Below are 21625 nucleotides of genomic sequence, written 5' to 3'. Positions count from 1 at the left end.
ATGTCCTAATAGCTTTTGTTGATATCCCAGTGGCATACATTTTTTTTCTGGCCATTTCACCATGCACCTGATTAGGCATCTTCTGATGCAATCCAGTTGCATCATCCTAAATGGCTTTCATGCAAATAGTTTCTTGTTACAGATGTTGGACCAAATATATCAAAGTTAACTTTATCCCTAGAGACTCACTATTTGTGGTCTTGGAGAAAATCATAGCAACTTGGTTCAACAAGGGGAATCTGTAAACATGTTTTCCAACTTATGTTTTCCTTCTCAATGCAGGGTCTCAGATGCAGAGCCCCACAGAGGAGTTTTACCCATTCTGCCTGGGGACTTGCAAGAGATTTCCAAGAACTGTGCTCTACCGTATTCATCTCTGTCAATAAAAAGACACATATACACATATATGAAAATACATGAATGTATATATACCTGAAACTGTTGGCCTCACGGCCAGTCAGGATTTCAGCTTGGCAGATGCTTCAGGAATGTCTCTTTTGACTTTCATATTCTTTCTCCTTCAGCTTCTGCTCCTTGTTAGGGCCTTGCTTAGCACTAACTGCTTTTCTACAATGAAGAAGCGAGCACACACGAATGGAGATGTGATGATTGCTGGGTTTTTCCCCCTCTACACTTTAGGAACAGATCTCAGTAACAGTGAAGTTTCTGGACAAGAAGAGAATAAGCCGTAAGTAACTCATCAGTTAAATTTTATTTACTGTTTTTTTGTCAGGATAGGCAACTGCTGAGGGAACTCCGGGTGTACTGATGAGTGTACCGTCTCTTTCTACTCTGAAAATCCATACTTACTGCACCAGAAATGGCTCAGTTTCATTATTTCCTCTTCTATTTACTGTTGAGTAAATTTCTGCATGCTGGTAGAAAATGTATCTGGTTTCCTTCCATGTAACTCCTCTTTCCTGGGGAAACAGTATTTCACTTTACTCCTGTATTTATTCCATGCCAGATCTCACTGGAGTTGATGAAGTGATATTATTACAAACAAATTGAGTCAGTTTCATGAGTTCTGTGCTAAAAGACTACAGACACATTTCCTTTCCAATAGGCAAATTGTCTCAGACGTTTTGTTTATGTATCACTTTAATCTTGAGGTCTCTGAAACACATTCTTATTGTGGACTGCTGGCTCATGGTAATACTATCTATTCAGGAGGCTGAAAGCTGAGGATCAATGTTTGAAGTCAGCCCAGGCATGGAAATATATGACAGATTTATCGCCATTTAATCAGCCAAACCTGGAAGCGGTGATGTGACTCAAGTGACAGTGGTATTATTGAGCAAAAAAGCTCAAGGACTGTGTCCAGTCTCTGATTTCAGTCCCTTAGAGACACACACACACTCTCTCTCTCTCTTGCTATCTTTCACTTTAGACAAACAGTGACTTTCAAACTAAGCACTGTTTCATTATTTCATGTTATATCGAGGTGTTAGAAAACACTATGAAAGGTCCCTTATGGGAGAACTTTATCTATACAAGATGAGACCTTCTTTACTTGTGTACATCCATATCATTGTCTATTTTCTCTACCCGAAGTTATCACTAATAAATGGCTGTGAAAGAAAAGAAAAAAGAAAGAAAAATGATTCTACAACACTGAAAGGAACTCTAGCAGTCAATTTGATACCTACTCCAAGAGGAAATGCTTATTGCCTCTATCATGTGTACTCCTTTCCAAATCCTGGTATGAGAAATAAAGTCTGAAATACCTGCTCACCCATGGAAGCAGAGATGGCAGCAATAGGAATTACTCTCTTCCTTACTATAGAATATATCTGTCCTTATTTTCTATGCCACTAGTATGTTTGGTTATCATTTTTTATTCTGTACTTGTCCTAGGCACTAATGGCCTGGGCACTGTCACTGAGCTTCTTCGTTCAAGCTAGCTACACTTCTGGAACTTTCTGTTTATTAATTAGAGAGAAGAGGCTCACAGACATCCATGTCCAAGATGGCTTCAAAACATGATCCTGAAATCTCAGGCTCCTAAGTGCCTAAGACTGCAGGCATGAGGCACCAGTATTTACCTCATTATTTACCCATGGTTAGCTGATTTTCCTTCTCTTCATTTCCCAAAACATGTTTGGCTACTTTTGTTACTTTGCTAATATAGTTTCATAGCTATCTACAGACATAAAGAGAATTACAGTCTGGGTTAGTAAAGTATTATTGCATGATATTGACAACAGATAGTAATATTTATTCATGAAGTATTTATTGTAGATAAGTGGACCACTGCAATTAGATATCAGGCTGTGATATCTGATGCTACCATGATGTTTCTCACTGGTTCATATTTTAGTTCCACCCTACATATCACAAAATTAGATTATGGTCACTCACACTATTTTTAACCATTTTTTTACCTTCTCCGATGTCCTTTGTCCTTTCCCATATTTCTCATTTCTTCTGTTCATTTTCAGCTTCCTGATGTAGCTAGGATTACAAGAATGAGGCACTGGTGTTTGGCTTGCTTTGCACCCTTGATTGGCCTTCTGTAGAACTCACTACTTCTGTCTTTTTGTTGCTTAAGGGGAGATAAATGTGTCATGGACTTTTCTGCCCAAGTTGGCTTTCACTCAGGACCCATGGGTCTCAGACCCCTGATTGGCTAGAATTTCAGGATTGAGCAACCAGCATAGGCAATTTTAATTCAGAGCTATCTTCATCCTTCGATTTCTCTACATCATTACCAACAATACAATTTTGGAGAATTTTTAGAAATAATACTTTGTTTATGAATGTGTACAAACCATATTATGATGGGTTCCATTGTGATATTTCCATACACATAGTACATTTGAAATAAAAAAAGTTACTTCCTCCTTTTGGTTTTTCTACTAAAGAAATTCAGGAATGATTTTCAGAAACTATTTCTGTGTTCCAGACTATCTCTGTGAAGAAATAGCTTGTTTGTTTTGTACAAAGATAGATCCAGGTGCAAATGTGCATGAAAGATAAATAGGAATTTAAATTATCCACATGACTACATTTGAAAAGTCATCACCAAAATGAGAAAGCCTCTAGTTCCCAGGGCATTATGAAAATGTAACTGAGACAGTAATAAGCACTGAAAATATGAACTCATTCTATCAAAATAGAACACTTAGGCACTAATATGCAGGTGCTTGCCTCACAGAGTGTATTTTTCTACTGTATGTTGCAGATATTTAATTAATTAACAAATTAGCATATATGACATAGCTCCTCCTTAACTTCTGCCACAGAGGAGCAACATTTAAATACAATATTTCTAACATGTATCTCCAGCTCACACCTCATTACTGAGGTATTATATCTTGATACCATGATTTAAAAATGCACATTCCTTCTGCCCACACTGCCATCTTCCAATTCAATTTAAACTTCTCTGGCCCTAAATGTTCAGTTTAATATTTTACATTCAATCATTGCACACATACATTTTGTAGCTCAATTGAAACTGCAATTTTTGTCAGGCTTGATGGGTAACTCACTTTATCTTTTATTTTTACTGTTCTGATTGGTCAAATAGTTTAACATTTTTTTCAGTATTGGTTTTCCCTTTGTAATTTTTAAATTTTAATGTGTCTGCTCATCTGCTTGTTCCTTAACTGCATTTTTCCTACTGGTATTTAAATTTTAGAGTTGTTTTATACTATGCTATTAATCCTCTGTGAAATAAATAGGTACCAGTAATTTCAACCATTCATTTGGATATCCCACTGTTTCATCCATTGTGCTGAAAATTTTCAAATGGATACAACCACAGCTACTTTGTTTTGTAGTGTTGGGTGGAATATGGGGACTTGTGAATGAAAAGCTTTCTGCCACTCAGTGAAATTTAGAGCTTATTCTTGCTATTATTTTATGAGCAGTTTGACTTCTATTAAAGTTATGTTGTCCCTCGATTTCTCTATTGCTTGTAAAGTTCTAATCTCTTATTAATAAGCAATCAACTTGTGAGTTGAAAAAGAGTACAGATTGAAGAATAGGTCAAATTTCATTGTTGGACAAATGGACACCCAGTTTTACAGTGCCATGCCTTTCTTAGGGTCCCATTCCCAGGCCAGACATTTTTTGTGAACTTCTCAAAGAATCATGTAACTGTATTTGATTACAACTATTTCTGGGCCTTATATTTCATTGATATATTGTCTGTTTTCAACAGAGTGATTTTTCTGCTACTTGTCTTCTTAGTATAAAATAAAGATAGTTGTAGTGATACTACAGAGTTGTTCTTGTGCCTTAAGATAGGTCTAGATAATTGACAATTTCCTTTTTCATAAAATTTAGTCTTGACTCTTCTCTTTCTGCAATGGAATTGATAGGAAATGGGATGGAGGCTGTACTAAAACTGTAGATGGTTTTCTGTAACATGACTTTTTTCACAATACATATTTAGCTCATCCAGAATCCTGGGAGCTGTGTGTCCATATGGGTTATTGTGGTTATTTCTGCTGTGATTGTTCATGACTTTTTTTGGGGGGGGGGGTCCGGTCGTGGAGCCTGAACTCTGGGCCTGGGTGTTGTCCTTCAGCTCTTCAGCTCAAGGCTAGCGCTCTACCACTTGAGCCACAACGCCACTTCCGGCTTTTTTCTTTTTGCTTATGTGGTGTTGAGGAATCCACCCAGGGCCTCATGCATGCAAGGCAAGCGCTTTACCAATGAGCCACCTTCCCACCCCTTGTTCATGACTTTTACTTGTCTTATCAACCTTTTGTTTTTGTACAAGCTGATTTTGATTCATTGCTTATTGTTACTATTTTTATTCTCTATATATTATTCTGTTTGATTATATTCCTGTACTAATTTGGTAGTTGGATATCTAGTTCCTTGAGTTGCAGGATAAGTTGTTCTTCCACAATATTCTCTCTTGATTTAAGCAGGGTTGTTATATTCCTTTCTTTCATCCATTTTCTATATTCATAGATTTATTGTAAGCTCTTGTCATTTTCATTTGTTCTAAGGATCGTTTTATTTCTTATATTTTGTCTTAAAAACAGTTCACTTGGGCTGGCAAGTTGGTTCAGTGGTAGAGCGATTGCTTCGAAGCATGAGGCCCTGGGTTTGTATCCTCTACACCACATAAGCAGAAAAAAAGCCAGAAGTGGTTCTGTGGCTCAAGTGGTAGGCCACTAGCCTTGAACTGAAGAGCTGAGGGACAGCGTCCAGGCCAGAGTTCAGCCCCCATGACCAAAAACATAAAGTTCACTTTATCACACATTAATCTTTAATTAATTACATTTAATACTTTAATTATTATTTAAGTATTTTATAATTGTTGGAAAATTAAGTCCTTTGGTTTTATGTTTGGGCATATTTTGCTTGTCAAATTCTATCATTACTATAGTATGACCTGCACATGTGTTAAATATATTTTCAAAAAATTAAAACTTCCCAGCTGTTTAATCCTGCCAACATCTGATATTGTTAGTTTTCTTGCTAATGGACATTCTCATTTGGTTGTGGTGGAATCTCAGTATGGTTTTTGATTTGCATTCCTTTTGTGCCCAGAGACTTTGAATATCTCTTCATATATTTATTCTTATTTGTTCTTTGGAGAAATCTCTCTTTATGTCTTTAAGCCATTTATAAATAATAGAGTTGTTGTTTCTTTGAGGATTTGTTTATTGAGGGTATTTTTTTAAATTTTGACCTTTGAGTAGATTTTATGTATGACATTTTCTAACATCATACATTAAGTCATACATGTTAGAAAGTCTTTCTCCCATATTCTCAGGTATTTATATTGATAAGTATGTTCTTTGCCATGCAGAAATATTTTTGGGGGTGAATGCAATTTACCTAGATTTTACCTTGATTTGTTGTGATTCTGGAACTTGACTAAGATGTTTCAATCTGTGATATCCATCCTGTAACCTTTATGTCTCACAGTCTCTTCCTGTAATACCTTTAGTGAATCTGGCCTTACATTGAGATCACTGATCCATCTGGAAATGATGCTAGTAGTTTTCTGCTCATGTATACAAAATTCTGCCAGCACCATTCATTGAAGAGGCTTCTTTCTTCCATTTTGTGTTTTTTGTTTCCTTATGAGATAGTAGATGGCTATAGATATGCAGGTTTCTTTCTGGGTCTTCTATTCCGTTGGTTCTCAGGCCTTTTCATGGGTCACTACCAAATATCTTTTCTTACTAAGGCTTTGTCTCAGAGTTTGAAGATAGTTATTGTTATTCCCCTAGTACTGTTCTTGATGTTAAAGACCATTTTTGCTCTTTGTCTTGATTTTTCCATAAAAATTTTCATATTTCTTATGTATCACTCAAGATGTTGTTGGGATTTTAATGGACATTGCATTGAATGTGTAGAATAACTGGGCAGTGCTGCCATGTTCACGATGATAATCCTTCCCATTCAGGAGCATCAAAGTTATTCCATTAAGCTTTGCGTCGATGGCTCAGACATGTAATCCTAGCTACTCAGGAGGCTGAGATATGAGGATCACTAATCAAAGCCAGCCTGGGCAGAAATTCTGTGAGACTCTTATCTCCAATAAACCACTAGAAAACCGGAAGTGGTGCTGTGGCTCAAGCAGTAGAGTGCTTGCTTTGAGCTAAAGAGCGCAGGGAGAGTGCCCACACCCAGAGTTCAAGCCCCACGACCGAGAAAAAAAAAGATTTTCCATTTGCTTATAAATGCTTTAATTTTTTCAGACATTTAAAGTGGTTAAGGTAATTCCTGGGTCTTTTCAATTTTTTGAGTCTATGTGGTTTGAGTCTATGTGGTTTACCTGAATTTAGTCACAGACTTCTCGTTGTTGGCACACCAGAAATCTACTGATTTTAATGGGTTAACTTTTATTATGTACTTTTCGAAAGTTTTGGATTAGTTTGGGGGAGGAAGCTATAGGTATCTTCCAATACTGGGTTATGCCATCCGTAAACACCTCAATGTAACACCAGACATCCTGAAAGTATTGCAGGAGAGAATATGGGAAACACTAGAGCTCTGTGGCAGAGGAGGGGCATCTTGGGAAAGAAGTTGTTAGTACCAAGTGTTAACTGGCACCTCAGCCATGAAGGTTTGGCTGACTAATAGATGTCTTGGTCCCCTGAAAAAAAATTGCAAATAGGGATTGTTATACCTCTCATTTCCTATTTGGATCCACTTCATTTTTTCTCTTGCTTTATTTCTTTTGCTAGAAATTCCACTGCAACATAGAAAAGGAAGAGAAAATGAGCATCTGTTTCTTCTTCTTGACTTTAGAGGAAATTGGTTTAATTTTTCACCATTGAATGTAATGCTGTCTATAATTTTGTGTATTCTTTCCCTTTTGTGTTCAGATTTGCTAAGGGTCTCTCAATATTTTAATTTACTCAAAGAACCAGTCTGTTCATTTTTTATACGTTCTATGGTATTTTCTTCTCTATTTTGTTTACTTCTTATTTTAATTTTTTTGTCGGCCTTAGGGCCTGAACTCTGGGCCTGGGCACTGATGCTCAGCTCTTCAGCTCAAGGCCAGCATTCCACCACTTGACCCACATGGCAACTTCCAGGTTTTTCTACTTATGTGGTGCTGAGGAATCAAACCCAGGGTCTCATGCATGGAAGGCAAGCACTGTACCACTGAGCTACCTTCCCAGTCCCTGATTTTAATTTTATTGTTTCCATTTAGTGGTTTTGACTTGGTCATGTTCCTTTTGTACAAGGAACTTAATGCTTATCATTAAATTATTAATTTGTGATTTCTCCAATTTGTTTCTGTAGGCATTTAGAGGTATAGATTTTCTTCTGACTACTGCCTTCATTGTGTCCCAAAGTAGCTGATTTTTTTTTTTTTAGTATTCATATCTGTTGCTTCATAAAAAATAAAATCAACCTTCTAATCTTATCAATAACCTTCTGGTCATTCTTCAATATGTTGTTCAGTCACCAGTTTTAAGGGATTTTCTGTAATAGCTTTTCCTGCTGAGTTGTAATTTTCTTCCATTATGATCTGTCAGCATGTAGGAAATCATGACTTTTTTTCGAATTTGCACAGATGTGCTTGAGTTACAGGATGATCTAGTTTGGAGAATGTTGTTTGAGTGGCTGAAAAGAATGTATATTCGGATGCTCCTGGGTTAATTATTTACTAGTTTTATGATAATTCTATTTTATCAATGCAGTTGTTTAGGTATAATGGTCCTATGCAGAATTTTTGCCTGGATGATTTATCCAGCTACAACAGTGAAATGTTGATGTCACCGACAATCAATGTGCTTGCATCTATGTTTTTAGATAAGTTTTAGATTAATAGGTATTTGTTTAATGAAATTGGGTGTCCAGTATTTGGTGCATGGGTATTTAGAATTGTTATATGCTCTTGAGGGAGAGTTGTATTTATTTTTCTGCAGTGCCCTCCTTTGTTTATTACCATTAATTTTATTTTGAAATCTATTTCATCTGGTATTAGGATTGCTACTCCACCCTGTTTATGGGAGCATTTGCTTGAAATATATTATTGCAGGCATTCAATTAGAAAATGTTCATTTTTGTTGGCAAGATGTGTCTCTTGTGGACAGCACATACATGGGTCTTGCTATTTGATTCAATTCTCTAATCTGTTCCAATTATTTGGAGATTTAAGGCCATTAATGCTAAGAATTGAGAAGTGTTTTGTAACCCCTGATACGTTGTCCACCTGCTTGGTGGCTGTGCCTCATCTTTTCCTATAATGTTTAGCTGTCTCTCTAATAAGGAATAGTCTCTCCACCACTATGGCATTCTGATTGATTTTCTATATGTATTTCCTTAGCTATTTTTCTATTGCTGGATTGGTGAGGAAAATTATTTCAGTTATTCTTGTTATGCAATTTTATATTTGTTCACTAGTTATGAAGGAGTATTTTGCTGGGTACACTGTTTTTGGTTGGTAGATGTTTGCCTATAAACTGTGGCATACATCATTTCAGCCTCTTCTTCCTTTCACTGTCCCATATTAGAAAGTTGTATTTATTCTGACAGCTTTTCCTTCATATATAATCAATTATTCCTCTCTAATATCTTCCAGTACCCTTTCCATGGGCAATAGCATGCTCTTTTGTGGTCTGTACTGTTTGGGCTTCTATTACTCCCTGTTCCTGAATGGGTCTTTATTTTTCCATGCTCATTTATTTTTCTAATAAAATTCCTTTAGATATATTTTCTATCTTTTTTTTTATTGCTCGCTCTCCTCCTTCGTGAATATGTAATCTTAAATTAGGGCTTTTGGTTGATTCCTAAATTTTCTTTTTTTTTAGTTGCTTTTTTATTGTGAATACACTGTACAGAGGGGTGACAATTACATGGTCAAGGTAATGAATGCACTTCTTTTTTTGATTGTTTTTATTGTGAAATACTGTACAGAGGGGTTCAATTACATGGGCAAGATAGTGAGTACATTTCTTATCAAGCATTGTAGCCTCCTACTTTGTTTACCCTTCACATCCCTTCCCATTCTCCGTCCCCCCCAATCTTTCCCCCCCCCCAGGTTGTAAATTCGTTTTTGACATGAAAACTTGTACTTATTGTTGCAACAGGTCCACCTGTATCCTTATTTAAACGACTTGTTTTTCCCCTTCCCCTCCACAAATTATACCGACATCAAATACAGTGAAAGCAGGGGTTATACTGTGGGGAAGGGACATACAAAGCAACAAAAAATAATCTTATAATTGCGTTAGAAACAAATGCATGAAAGAAAAAACACTAAAAATACATATCTTAGGGTTCATTTTCCTAACATCACCTTATCTGACCTTTTCTGCTTGACTCATACATATACAGATATTGCAAATAAGGGAAATCATGGGATGGTATATATACACAATGGAATTCTATGCCTACATCAGAAAGAATGACATTGCCCCATTTGTTAGGAAATGGAAAGACTTGTAAAAAATTATATTAAGTGAATGCACTTCTTAGCAAGCATTGTTGCCTCCTCCTTTGTTTCCCCTTACCATTCTTTCCCATCTCCCCCACACCCAGCCCCGCCCCTCCCACCCCGCCCCCATGCCAAAGTCGTAAAGTCCATTTTCCCCTAAATTTCTTGCACGCTCCTTTACTTCCCCCCCCCCCCCAGGAATTATCAGTGTCTTATATTCTTTTGCCAGGAGAAGACACTTTCATTTCATCTGTACTATTAGTTTCCTTTTCATCTGCAATATAGATTTACCTTTATCTTTGTAGATGCCATGACTTCTTCTAATAAGCTTTACCTAGTCTCATCATGCTCAGGAATTGTCCTGTGTATATTTTCTTTCTTTTCATATTTTCATCAACCTGTTCTTAAAGCATTTTACAGCGATATTCTAGGTCCTTCATTGTCTGACCTATAGCCTGGACATTTTCTCTAAGAATTAATCTTGCTTTATTTGCCATTTTCTTGTATTTTCATGGATTCTTTCTCTCCATTTTGAATCATTTGTATTTTGTCTCCATTGTGTCTCCATTTGTATGTTGTCTCCATTGTGTCATTCTTTGAAAAATGTACATTGATTTCATAACATTAATTTTTAATGTTCTAACACGCAGATTAAACCTTGCACATACATATCACAAAAGAGAAAGGAAAGCATTTTTATCCTCTTTACAACTTTATGTTTTTTCCTTTTCTATATCTCAAGATAAATACACTAGCAAATATATTAAATATTAGTGTAATTCCTTATGGTGGATTTGGATGGTGGATTTCAATGTAAAGATTTCTCACAATTCTTTCCTCATTACCTACATTGGAGGCTCCTTTCCCCATATTCAGTACCTTGGAGTTGGTTGACTACCTATGTTCTCATTACATAAATAACAGTTAAATTACCTCACCTGTTATTAAGCTTTTGTTGTGGTTGATATTGCAGGAAGAGCTGTTGATTTTGTTGGGTATGTGAACAAAGCTTGCTATAGAATCTTCATTAAATAATGCTTTCCTTCTGAAAGATGCTATTAAATTGAAGAATTGTTAGTTAGCTCAACCTGCAATATAACCATTTAACAGCAACTGGGCAACTGAACTAGAAGGCTTTTCACACAGGTCTCCACCTGTTTCACCATATTTACCCAAGGTGAAGGCAACAGAATATTTTGTGTCTCATCACAACTTACTCCATGCCTAATGGAAAATGTTGCATGTATATTGTAGAGGAGATAAAGCAAGCTCTTGGCTTAACTAAGTTTCTGAATGTAATTCATGACAAATTCCTTTCATATCTTTACATAACCCTATATTCAAGCACAAGACATTGTATTCATATTCCATCCTAATTGGGCATAATATTTTACCATACTTATTAGCAGAAACACAAGCATTCCTTTCATAAAAGCCATAATTTTGAAATACTCCTGTTGAATTTCTATGCTCATTATGCAGGTTTACCTTCAAGAACTACCAGTGTGTTTTGGCCTTGGCTTTTGCTATAGAAGAGATCAACAAAAACCCTGATCTTTTACATAACTTAACTCTGGGATTTAGTATCTATGATGTTCAATATGGATCAAGGACATCATTTAAAAATCCCTTCATTTGCCTCTTTGGGAAATATGACTTTCCAAACTATAATTGTATGAGAGACAACCAGTCTATAGCAGTACTCACAGGACCTTCAGGAGCATTATCTTCACAGATTGGGACACTGCTGGACCTCTATAATTTTCCACAGGTGAGAGTGTGAGGGGTGGGAGATCTTAAGAATGTCTAATTTTGTGCCATCTCAGGTGTTAGAAGAGGACAAAAGGAAGAGACTTGATTTATGGAGGGGAAGGGAAATAACAAAATGCTTAAATAAGGATACAAGTTGACCCATTGTAACAATGAGATGTATAAGACACTTTGGTGAAAATGAACTTTACAACTTTGACAGAGAGGAAGGGGGACAGGAGGAGTGTGGGAGGTGGGGAGGGAAAGGCTGATGGGGGAAACAAAGGATGAGGTAACAATGCTCAATTGGAAATGTACTCATTACTTTACTCATGTAACTGTACCCCCTATGTACAGTATTTTTTACAATAAAAAACATATTTTAAAATGTAGCTTAAAAAACGAGTATGTATTCAAAGATAATGTGATATTTATAGTCCTGTTGGTTTTAAAAAGGGGATGAAAACATTATAGCCAAAAGGTATTATTTTAGAATTTTAAGCCTTATAATTGATGTTGACTCTTTAAAAAATCAGGAAATGGAAAATGACTTTAAAATGTCCAGATATGTTGAGCATGATGCTGATGGACCACATCTCTAATTCTAGTGACTCAGAAATCATTTCTAATTAATTAGAAACAATCATGCGGTAATGTGTGGTTCAAGTGGTACAGTGCTACATTTGGGGGAAAAAGCCAAGAACTACTACTGAGTCCCTGGCCCTTTACTAACACACACACACACACACACACACACACACACACACACACACACACACTCACTCATTCACACATATATGCAGGTTCATATGTAAAATATATTGAATGCAATATGTCAGACTTAGAAAGAGAAAGGAGGTATATGATCTCTCATATGTAAGGTTTTGCCTAAAATAGGAAAATGAAATACTAAAAATAACACACTCAGATATTTATATATATGTATATATATATATATATATAATATATATATATATATATATATATATATATATATGATCAGTCTGACTAAATTATGGTACATATCAGGGTAGAATTGAATGATGTAACCACTCAGAGAAAGAGACAGTACATAAAAATACCAGGCAAATGAAGCATATCTTCAATGAGGGTGGCTTTTTAGGTGTTCAGGGAATATGGAAGAGGAGAAAGGAGTAGATGGGTATAGAAAATAATATAATATTCACTGTACATATATGTGAAAATGGAACTAGGAAATTCAGTGAATATGTGGGGTAGATACCGATTACAGGAGTTGATGGAAACAGTGACAACGATTAAAAGATTTTGTAAAAACCAATAAATACATTGTCAAATAATTTAAAAATTTTAAATTTGTTTCTTCCAAAATTAAATGAAAAACCTACCTTCCAACTATTGCACATAGTTATATGATATACATATCATGACTGCAATTAGGATGGATGGAAATCTTCTCATTTTTGCAGCATCCTGTTCTCATTCCCTTTAGCTTACGTCTGGGCCTTTTGATCATGCTCTGAGTGACAATAACATGTTTCCTGGTCTCTATCAAATGGCTTCAAAGGACACTTCAATAGCTAATGCCATGGTTTTATTACTACTTCACTTCAGCTGGAATTGGGTGGGACTGATGACCGTAGAAGATGAGAATGGTTTGTGGATTCTTCCTGCATTGAAAGAAGAGATGGCCAAGAACAGAGTTTGTGTAGCCTTTGAGCTATCATTACCAAATAATTCCATGTCGAATATTTTCAAAATTATGGCACATTATAACCAGATAAATAAATCTTCAGCAAATATCTTCATTGTGTATGCTGATAATGAGTTCCTACGACATTTATTTATATGTGTTGAACAATTTTTAATAAAAGGCAAAGTTTTTATTATGAACTCAGAGTGGGATGTAACCATGAGAAAGAGATATTTCATTCTAGGTTCATTCCTTGTACCTCTCGTTTTTTCACACCATCACCCAGATGTTTCTGGATTCACAGATTTTCTCAAATCAGTTAACCCGTGCAAATACCCAGAAGACTTTTTTCTTGCTAGGTTATGGTTTCTCTCTTTTAATTGCTCGGATTCTGTGTCTGACTGTGTACAGTGGGAGAACTGTCCTCATGATGCCTCCTTGGATTGGTTGCCTAGGCATATATTTGACATGAGTATGTCTGGAGACAGTTATAGTGTATACAATGCTGTGTATTCTGTGGCCCAGGCTCTCCATGATATGCTGCTTTATCAAACAGAAACACAAACAATGGGAAATAGAAATGGGATAATGTCTTTCCCTGCACAGGTAAGGCCTTCTGTGTTGTACATCACACATTAGGAAGAAAGTTACTTTTTAGGGAGGTTCTTACACTATGAAATTAAATAATTTTTGTATTGTCTGAAAACCCAAGATACTATACTTCTTCATTTGTGTGTGAGATTCTCTAGGAATGTTTTTATGTACTCTTCAAGAAAAGCAGCCCTGAAAAAGGACATTTCTAAAAATCTGTTTAGTAACAAATAAACCAACATGTTTATAGCTAATATTTTGAAGACTTCAAAATCACCATTGAAATCTGCATTTCTTAAGTAAGTGTAAATGATGACCTCCTGCACATAATTATGTATATTTTTCATAAGAGATAATTTTATTCTATTTTATCTATTAAATTTTTACCAAGTTCATACTACAGATGATCACAAAACTAGTGGATGTAGAAACCTATAGTAAGCAAATGAAAACGTTCTCACTAATGACTATTTACATGAAATTGGTTTCTCTTGAAGAGAGGCCTTCTATTTCCTTGCTGAGTGACCAGGATTCCGAAAGAATATTTTTATTCTCTGATAGGTTTTCTTCTATGCAACTCACTAGGTGCCTCTACTATTCTTGAATTCTGAATCAAAAATTTAAGGCAAACAAGAGCCTTTCTTGGTTCAGGTTTTCCTTTTTAACTCTGGGATATATTTCACCATATATTTCTCTTTTAGCTGCATCCTTTTCTGAAGAACATCCAGTTTCACAATCCTGCTGGAGATCAAGTGATTTTAGATGAGAAAAAGAAATTGGGGGCAGAGTATGATATTGTGAACATTTGGAATTTTCCCGAAGGTCTTCAACTTGAGATGAAAGTAGGAAAATTTTCTCCATATACTCTTCATGGTCATCAACTGACTTTATCTGAAGATCTAGTAGAGTGGACCATAGGAACAACAGAGGTTGGTTGGATTCAACAGTAATGATTTTAAGGATATATAAGTAAAAAAATTTCACCCTTAAAATTTATACCTGGTTGGGTGCCAGTAACTTACTCCTATAATACTAGGTATTTTGCTGGCTGAGATATGAATACCATGTTTAAAAAAACAGTGCTAACAGGAAATGCTTTGAGACTAATCTCGTATTAACCATCAATAAAGCTGAAGTGGTGCTGTGGATTAGGCACTAAAGTGTTAACATTAAGCAACAAACCTCAGATACCCAACCCAGACTCACATTGTAAGATTTAGTTCTGGCGTGTGCGTGCGCAAGCACACATACACACACACACACACACACACACACACATACTAACAGACAGACACACACATGCATGCACGCACACACAAATATATACCCTATGTGCTTACTAAAAACCAAGTAGTGGACATTTAAAATACTTCCCACTTAAGAAATTGGATTGACTGATTGTTGGCTATAAAAGTAATAGAATACATTAACAGTACTTGGGTGAGGGTGCTCTTGCTTCTAATTATATCTACCCAGGTGGGTGACTACCTCATATCTAAGATTATAGTTTTGTTTAAAGCTCAACTGGGTAGAATATTCTATGAGACTTTTTTGTTTTTTATTATAAAAATAGTATACAGAGGGGTTACAGTTACATGAATAAGGTAGTGAATACACTTCCTATCGAGCACTGTTACATTCTACTTTGTTTTTCCCAACTATCTATTCCTTCTCCACCTTCGCAACTCCCCCATCACCCACCAAGTTGTAAAGTTCATTTTCAACATAGTGTGTTGTACATCTCATTGCTACAATGGGTCAAATTGTATACCTATTTGAACATTTTGTTTTTTACCTTCCACTCCCCAAATTAGAAAAATGTACATACAAGACCCAGGTCACCAAAATTATATACAGTGAAAACAGGGGCTATACCATAGGGGAGGAACATAACAAAGAAACCAAAAATCATATAGCACATTATAAATACATTAAAAACAATAGCAAGAAAGAAAAAACCACTTATGTCCCCATCTTTGGGTTCATTTAGCTTAACATCATCTTATATGCTCATATCTCAATTAATAAAAAATCTCAACTGGAGATTTGGCTCAAGTAATAAAATGCTAATCTTCAGCACAAAAACCTCAAGGTCAGTGCCCAGACTACGAGTTCAAGTGCGACGATCATTTCCAAAAAAATTTAGCAGAGTGTTTGTAAAAGTTTATTAGGAATATTAAATTGCATTTTTCTTAGCAAGTTTCTACATTGTGACAAAGAATCAGAGCAATCACTTTATATGTTTTAAGGGTTTATTTTGCTCCCACTTGTGGAAGTTCCATTCAATGATTACTTGCCTACTGCTTAGGTATCTTTGGTGAGATGAATCAGTGAAAGAGCCTGAGCAAAAAGATTCTCACCTCATGGCCACTGTATAAATGTGACAGTCTTTGTATTCAAATAACCTTAAAACAGAAGGCCTATGCAATGTGTTACTGCACATTTTTCAAGCTTCAAAGAAATTTGTTTCTCTTTACTCCTCATCATTCACAAATAGCAGGAAATAACAAATAATGACATGAATTCTAGGAAACTCCATAGCGCTGACAAATAGGACTTACTTTCTCACCATTAATCCACTTTTAAAGGTCTCACACTTCTCAAGAGTTCAATAGGCTAAATAGAGATCAAGCTGATAGAAAATAAGTTGTTTGTGGTATGATGTGGAATCTATACCAACGTTGAATTAACTGACCAGATTTATGTGCATAAAATGCTACATTTAATAATCCTGTTCTTTAAAAAATGAAATTTTTGGAGTGTCAGGTAAAAGACTGAGCAGTTACTGACACAGATCTGATTTTCTTCAGCCTCCTCACTCTGTCTGCAGTGAAAGTTGTGTTCCAGGATTCCGGAAAACCCCTCAGGAGGAAAAGGGTGCTTGTTGCTATGATTGTACCCCTTGCTCAGAGAATGAGATAGCTAATGGGACAGGTAAGTTCATGACTTGGGGAGAAATTTATATTCTCTATTAGTGTCCCCAAACCATGCAATGCAAAAGTTGTGTATTAGGATTGCAGCACCAATGTCTTCCATTTTACTCATAAATTAATTGTGACTGTAGAGGTTCTTGCTTCTTGAAAAAGATCACAGGTTGTCAATTATGTATAGAACTAATTTTTTTACTCTCGCACATGAATGTTTGTTCAAGTAATCACTAATGTAAGTTTAATGCCCATCATATTAAGCGCAAAGCTAGTTAAAGGATAAGGTCTCTGTTTTGTTTTTTTTTTTTCAAAATTGACTTCAGAAAATAAAGAAAAAAGAGATCTTGCACATTTTTATTTCCTAGTGCACAGAAATATTGTTGCTACACAGCAAGTGATGTGATTGTTTTATGTATAAGAAGCAATCAAAAGGGTTGTGCACAGCATGACTTTAGAGCTTGAAAGTGAGATTTGATTTGATGTTGCCCCATGCATTACAAGCAAGCGGGACAGACAATATGACAACTTCAAGGAAGGTGTATAGGGCTTTTATTTATATTGTCCAGAGTCATGGAGGGAAGTACAAACCCTGTGATGCACACTTTTCGATGAAAGGTGTGAGTGGTGAACACAAGGCTGAGAAGAGCTATGGCAACATGAAGAGGTCTGGAAAAATTTAGGGATAATAGAAATGGTAAGGAATAATATGTGTTATAGACACGTAAAGATAAAGTTATTGTGAATGTAGATTAGACATAGAGAGTTTGTCTAGCATGCATGAAGTCCTGGGTTCAATTCCTCAGTATCACATAAATAGAAAGAGCCAGAAGGGGCACTGTGGCTCAAGTGACAGAGTGCTAGCCTTGAGCAAAGAAAGCTCAGGGACAGTGCGCAGGCCATCAAAGCAAGTCCCAGGACTGGATAAAAGAAGAGAAAGTGGGAAAGTGTGTGGGAATATGATGAAGATACAATATGAAATATGATACTGAACATATCTGGTAATACTCGGGAATTTTTGTTTTTATGCTGATAAGTAATGACATGTTATAATTTTCTCTATGTAGGGATTTTCTAATTTGCTTTTAAGTACTGAAAAGATTATTTGAATTCCTCACCAGATGTGGAGAATTGTCTGAAGTGTCCAGATCATCAGTATGCCAACACAGAGAGAAACCAGTGCCTCCAAAGAGCTGTAAGTTTCCTGGCTTATGAAGAGCCGTTGGGGATTGCCGTGGCCTGCATGGCTCTCTGTTTATGTACACTCACAGCAATTGTTCTTGGAGTCTTTGTGAAACATCAGAACACCCCCATTGTTAAAGCTAATAACCAAGTTCTCAGCTACATCCTGCTCATCTCCCTCATCTTCTGTTTTCTCTGTTCCTTGCTCTTTATTGGCCGTCCAAACACAGCCACCTGCATTCTACAGCAAACCACATTTGGAGTTGTATTCACAGTAGCTGTTTCTGCTGTCTTAGCCAAAACTGCAACTGTGGTTCTGGCCTTCAAGGTCACTTATCCAGGGAGAAGAATGAGGTGGTTACTGCTCTCAGGGGCTCCTAACTTCATCATTCCCATCTGTACTCTGATTCAGGTGACATTCTGTGTCCTTTGACTGGGGACTTCACCTCCCTTCATTGACACAGATGTACACTCTGAACATGGCCACATTATCATCCTGTGTAACAAGGGCTCCCTCACTGCTTTCTACTGTGTCTTAGGATACCTGTTTTTTCTGGCCCTGGCCAGCTTCATTGGGGCTTTCCTGGCCAGGAACCTTCCTGACACGTTCAATGAAGCCAAGTTCCTGACCTTCAGCATGCTGGTGTTCTGTAGTATCTGGTTCACTTTCCTGCCTGTCTACCACAGTGCCAAAGGAAAAGTCATGGTGGCTACAGAGGTTTTCTCCATCTTGGCTTCCAGTGCAGGGCTGTTGGGCTGCATTTTTGCTCCCAAGTGCTACATCATATTGTTAAGGCCAGATAGAAATTTTCTGCATGGTTTTCAGGACAAAACACGTGCCAGGAGAAATAAACCCTGAAGATGAAACTTAAATGTATGATTAAATACATAGAAGGCCAAATAAACTCTACATTTCTTTTTCCATCAGATATTAGTTTATATTGTTAGAATCAATTTGATGAATAAATGAGTCCCACTCATTTCTCATATGATAGTACAGTCACAATTTTTAGCCACCTACATTTGAATTTTGTTCCAATATCTTTGGATTTTCATGCTTACACTGCACTTATCCAATCATCTCCCTAATATATTTTAACTGCTACTAGTTTTTGAATTGTGCTTTCTTAATCGTTTGCCTAAAAACTTATTTTATGTTGCTAGTCCTGAGTCTTGATCTTAAAGCCTGGTTACTCTCGCTTAGTTAGTTAGTTTATTCGTTCATTCATTCATTCATTCATTTGGTCAAGGCTAGTGCTTTACACTTGAGCCACAGCTCCTCTTTTGGCTCTGTAATGGTTAACTGGAAATGTTATTCGCTTAATGTTCCTTCCCAGGTTACCTTTAAGCCATGATCACTACATGTTATCCTGTGCAGCGGAGCTAATGGGCTTTTTTTAAATTTTAAAGTACATTATCTTCCTACCTGTAACTATTCTTCTTAATCATGACTCATTAATATTTTCCTCTTCCAAAAGATCCATGTTTTATATACTCAATAGTGTTTATTTTGCTTCATACTTGTATATTTCCATTCACACATCTTTCTTTTTCCTTATTCCTCAATTGATTTTGGTGAAATAATCTCCCCCATTCTCTCTGATTTCAGTCCCTCTCTCTTCCCTTTCCTTCCTCTCTTCTTTCTTCCCCCTCTCTGCTTCTTCTATATTGTTTTAGAATTTTAAGAATTGGTTTAATAAGCTACAAAGTACAACTCAGTTGTATTGTCTTTATGAAGTAACAGCTAAGGAATGCAGAGAATCATAATGGGTTGCTTATCCATGGCTGGATATAATTTTCAAGTTATTTTTGTGTTATTACTTTACAAATATTGTGAAGGCTATCTGAGTTGGCCAAGTTTTGGAAAACAGAAACTGCTAAAAACAATGGGCCACAGAATTCTAAGTTCCAAGTTTGTTCCTTGATGATTTCAGTTATAATTATGTAATGATAATTTGATGGCAACATGTTACTCAACAGAAAGCAATAAATGGGGACCAATAATATATATGATATATCATATATCATATAATACATATTATACATATATATAATATATATTATACATATATATTATACATATATATATTATACATATAACATGTATACATAGCACATTATATATATTATATATATAACATATAAGTATATATGAGTATGTAACGCCTTTTTTCTCACCTAATATTTGAGAGTCAAATCTTTGATTCCTAGTCCATCTTAAATAGTACTTAAATTACTGAGTATCTGTGTATCAGTTTGTTCTTGTGAGACAGTGAAAGGTGAAAAAGGGAAATGTTGGTCACACTGACTTGCTGGACATTAATGAAATTTATCTCTGGAACTAGATGGGAGACAATGAGGGAAGAGATGAATTTATGTGAAAGGAATTGCACTCATTTCTGGATATAGGTAAAGGTAAACCACACCTCTAACATAACAATCATGTAAATTGTGTGTTGGGGAAGAATTAAAGAAAACAGTGATTGTAAGTCCAAAAAGTTTCCATACTAATTGTAAACCTATACCAAATAGTGTGTTAGACAAAAAGTTATCTCTGAGTTTATTCTAGAGTAAGAAACCTTATACAGTCGTGATTTTCTGGGTTTTCATTCCTTTATTTTTATTGTAATTTTGTGGTTTGGGTTTGGTTTATTTGAGATGGGTTAGGGGCAAGGTAATTATGTACACCATGCTCATCTCCAGCCTTAGGAGTGGTAGGATTACAGATGGAGCCCTCCATATCCAGCTTGCTTATGTTAAATGTATCTAAATACTGTCTTTCAACGAAGTTGACTCTGGAAGCTACTTATTCTAGTGATGAAACCTATGTTCATAAACAATTTTGGAAGTGTTTTAAAGTCAAATAAAAAAGTCAAAATAAAAGATCCCTGGGATCTTTTTACCTTAGTCACTACAAGGGACTTCATACGCCAATCATCCTATAAGGGTAACTGCTGCTGACCGTCCAACGTGCCTCAGTAGTTATCCTCAGTTCTGATGTGGAGGGTTGAGGTTAATTCATGCCTGGAAAATACACAAGCATGTATTTGTGGGTGGTCATCAGGAATCAAAATGAGATTATTGTTTTTAGTAAAATTAACAGCAAAGTCAATACTTATAAGAAATTTTCTGCACCCCCATTCTGTCACCTGATAGAGAACCAAGGTTTGCAGGGCTTCCTCTAACCATCTTGTGCCCTTTGGTCTTCAGGATTCACAAGCAGCCCTCTCGTGCTCCACATCTGTTTCCCAATAGATGTACCCATTCTCAGGACCCATGACTGGATGTGTCCAATGATGGGTATGCTGCCTGCTAACCGAAGTAGTATATCCCAAAGCTGAAGGTTGTAAGTCTTGATGTAATTTATTTTCGTGTTTCGAAACAGAACGATTAAAAGTGTTCACATTTTGGAAGACAAGGGAAAAGAATCTCATGGGACCAGAGTAACAGATCGGCTGAGGTTGATTGGAAACCATTTTATATATGTGCTGCAGATGTGCCTAAAAAAATAGCTGGGCTAGCTGAGAAAGCAAGGCAAGAAAGGGCAGGGCTCTCATTTTAAAAAACTGGTAATTGTGTGTGTGTGGAGAAGTGGTTCATGCCAGTAATCCAAGCACTCAGGAGGCTGAGATCTGAGGA

At 36.2% G+C, this 21625-nt stretch overlaps 1 pseudogene; it reads left to right on the top strand.

The window, feature by feature from the left end:
- The window catches only part of LOC122122904, a 53674-nt pseudogene extending 34829 nt beyond the window's left edge, over positions 1 to 18845 (top strand).
- The last annotated feature ends 2780 nt before the right edge of the window (positions 18846 to 21625 follow it).

Source organism: Dipodomys spectabilis, unplaced genomic scaffold (assembly GCF_019054845.1).
Source record: "Dipodomys spectabilis isolate Male_0828 unplaced genomic scaffold, ASM1905484v1 ptg000216l, whole genome shotgun sequence".
NCBI classification, from domain to species: Eukaryota; Metazoa; Chordata; class Mammalia; order Rodentia; family Heteromyidae; genus Dipodomys; species Dipodomys spectabilis.
Note: the sequence above shows the minus strand (reverse complement) of the source record. Positions and strands in the feature narration are given on the sequence as shown.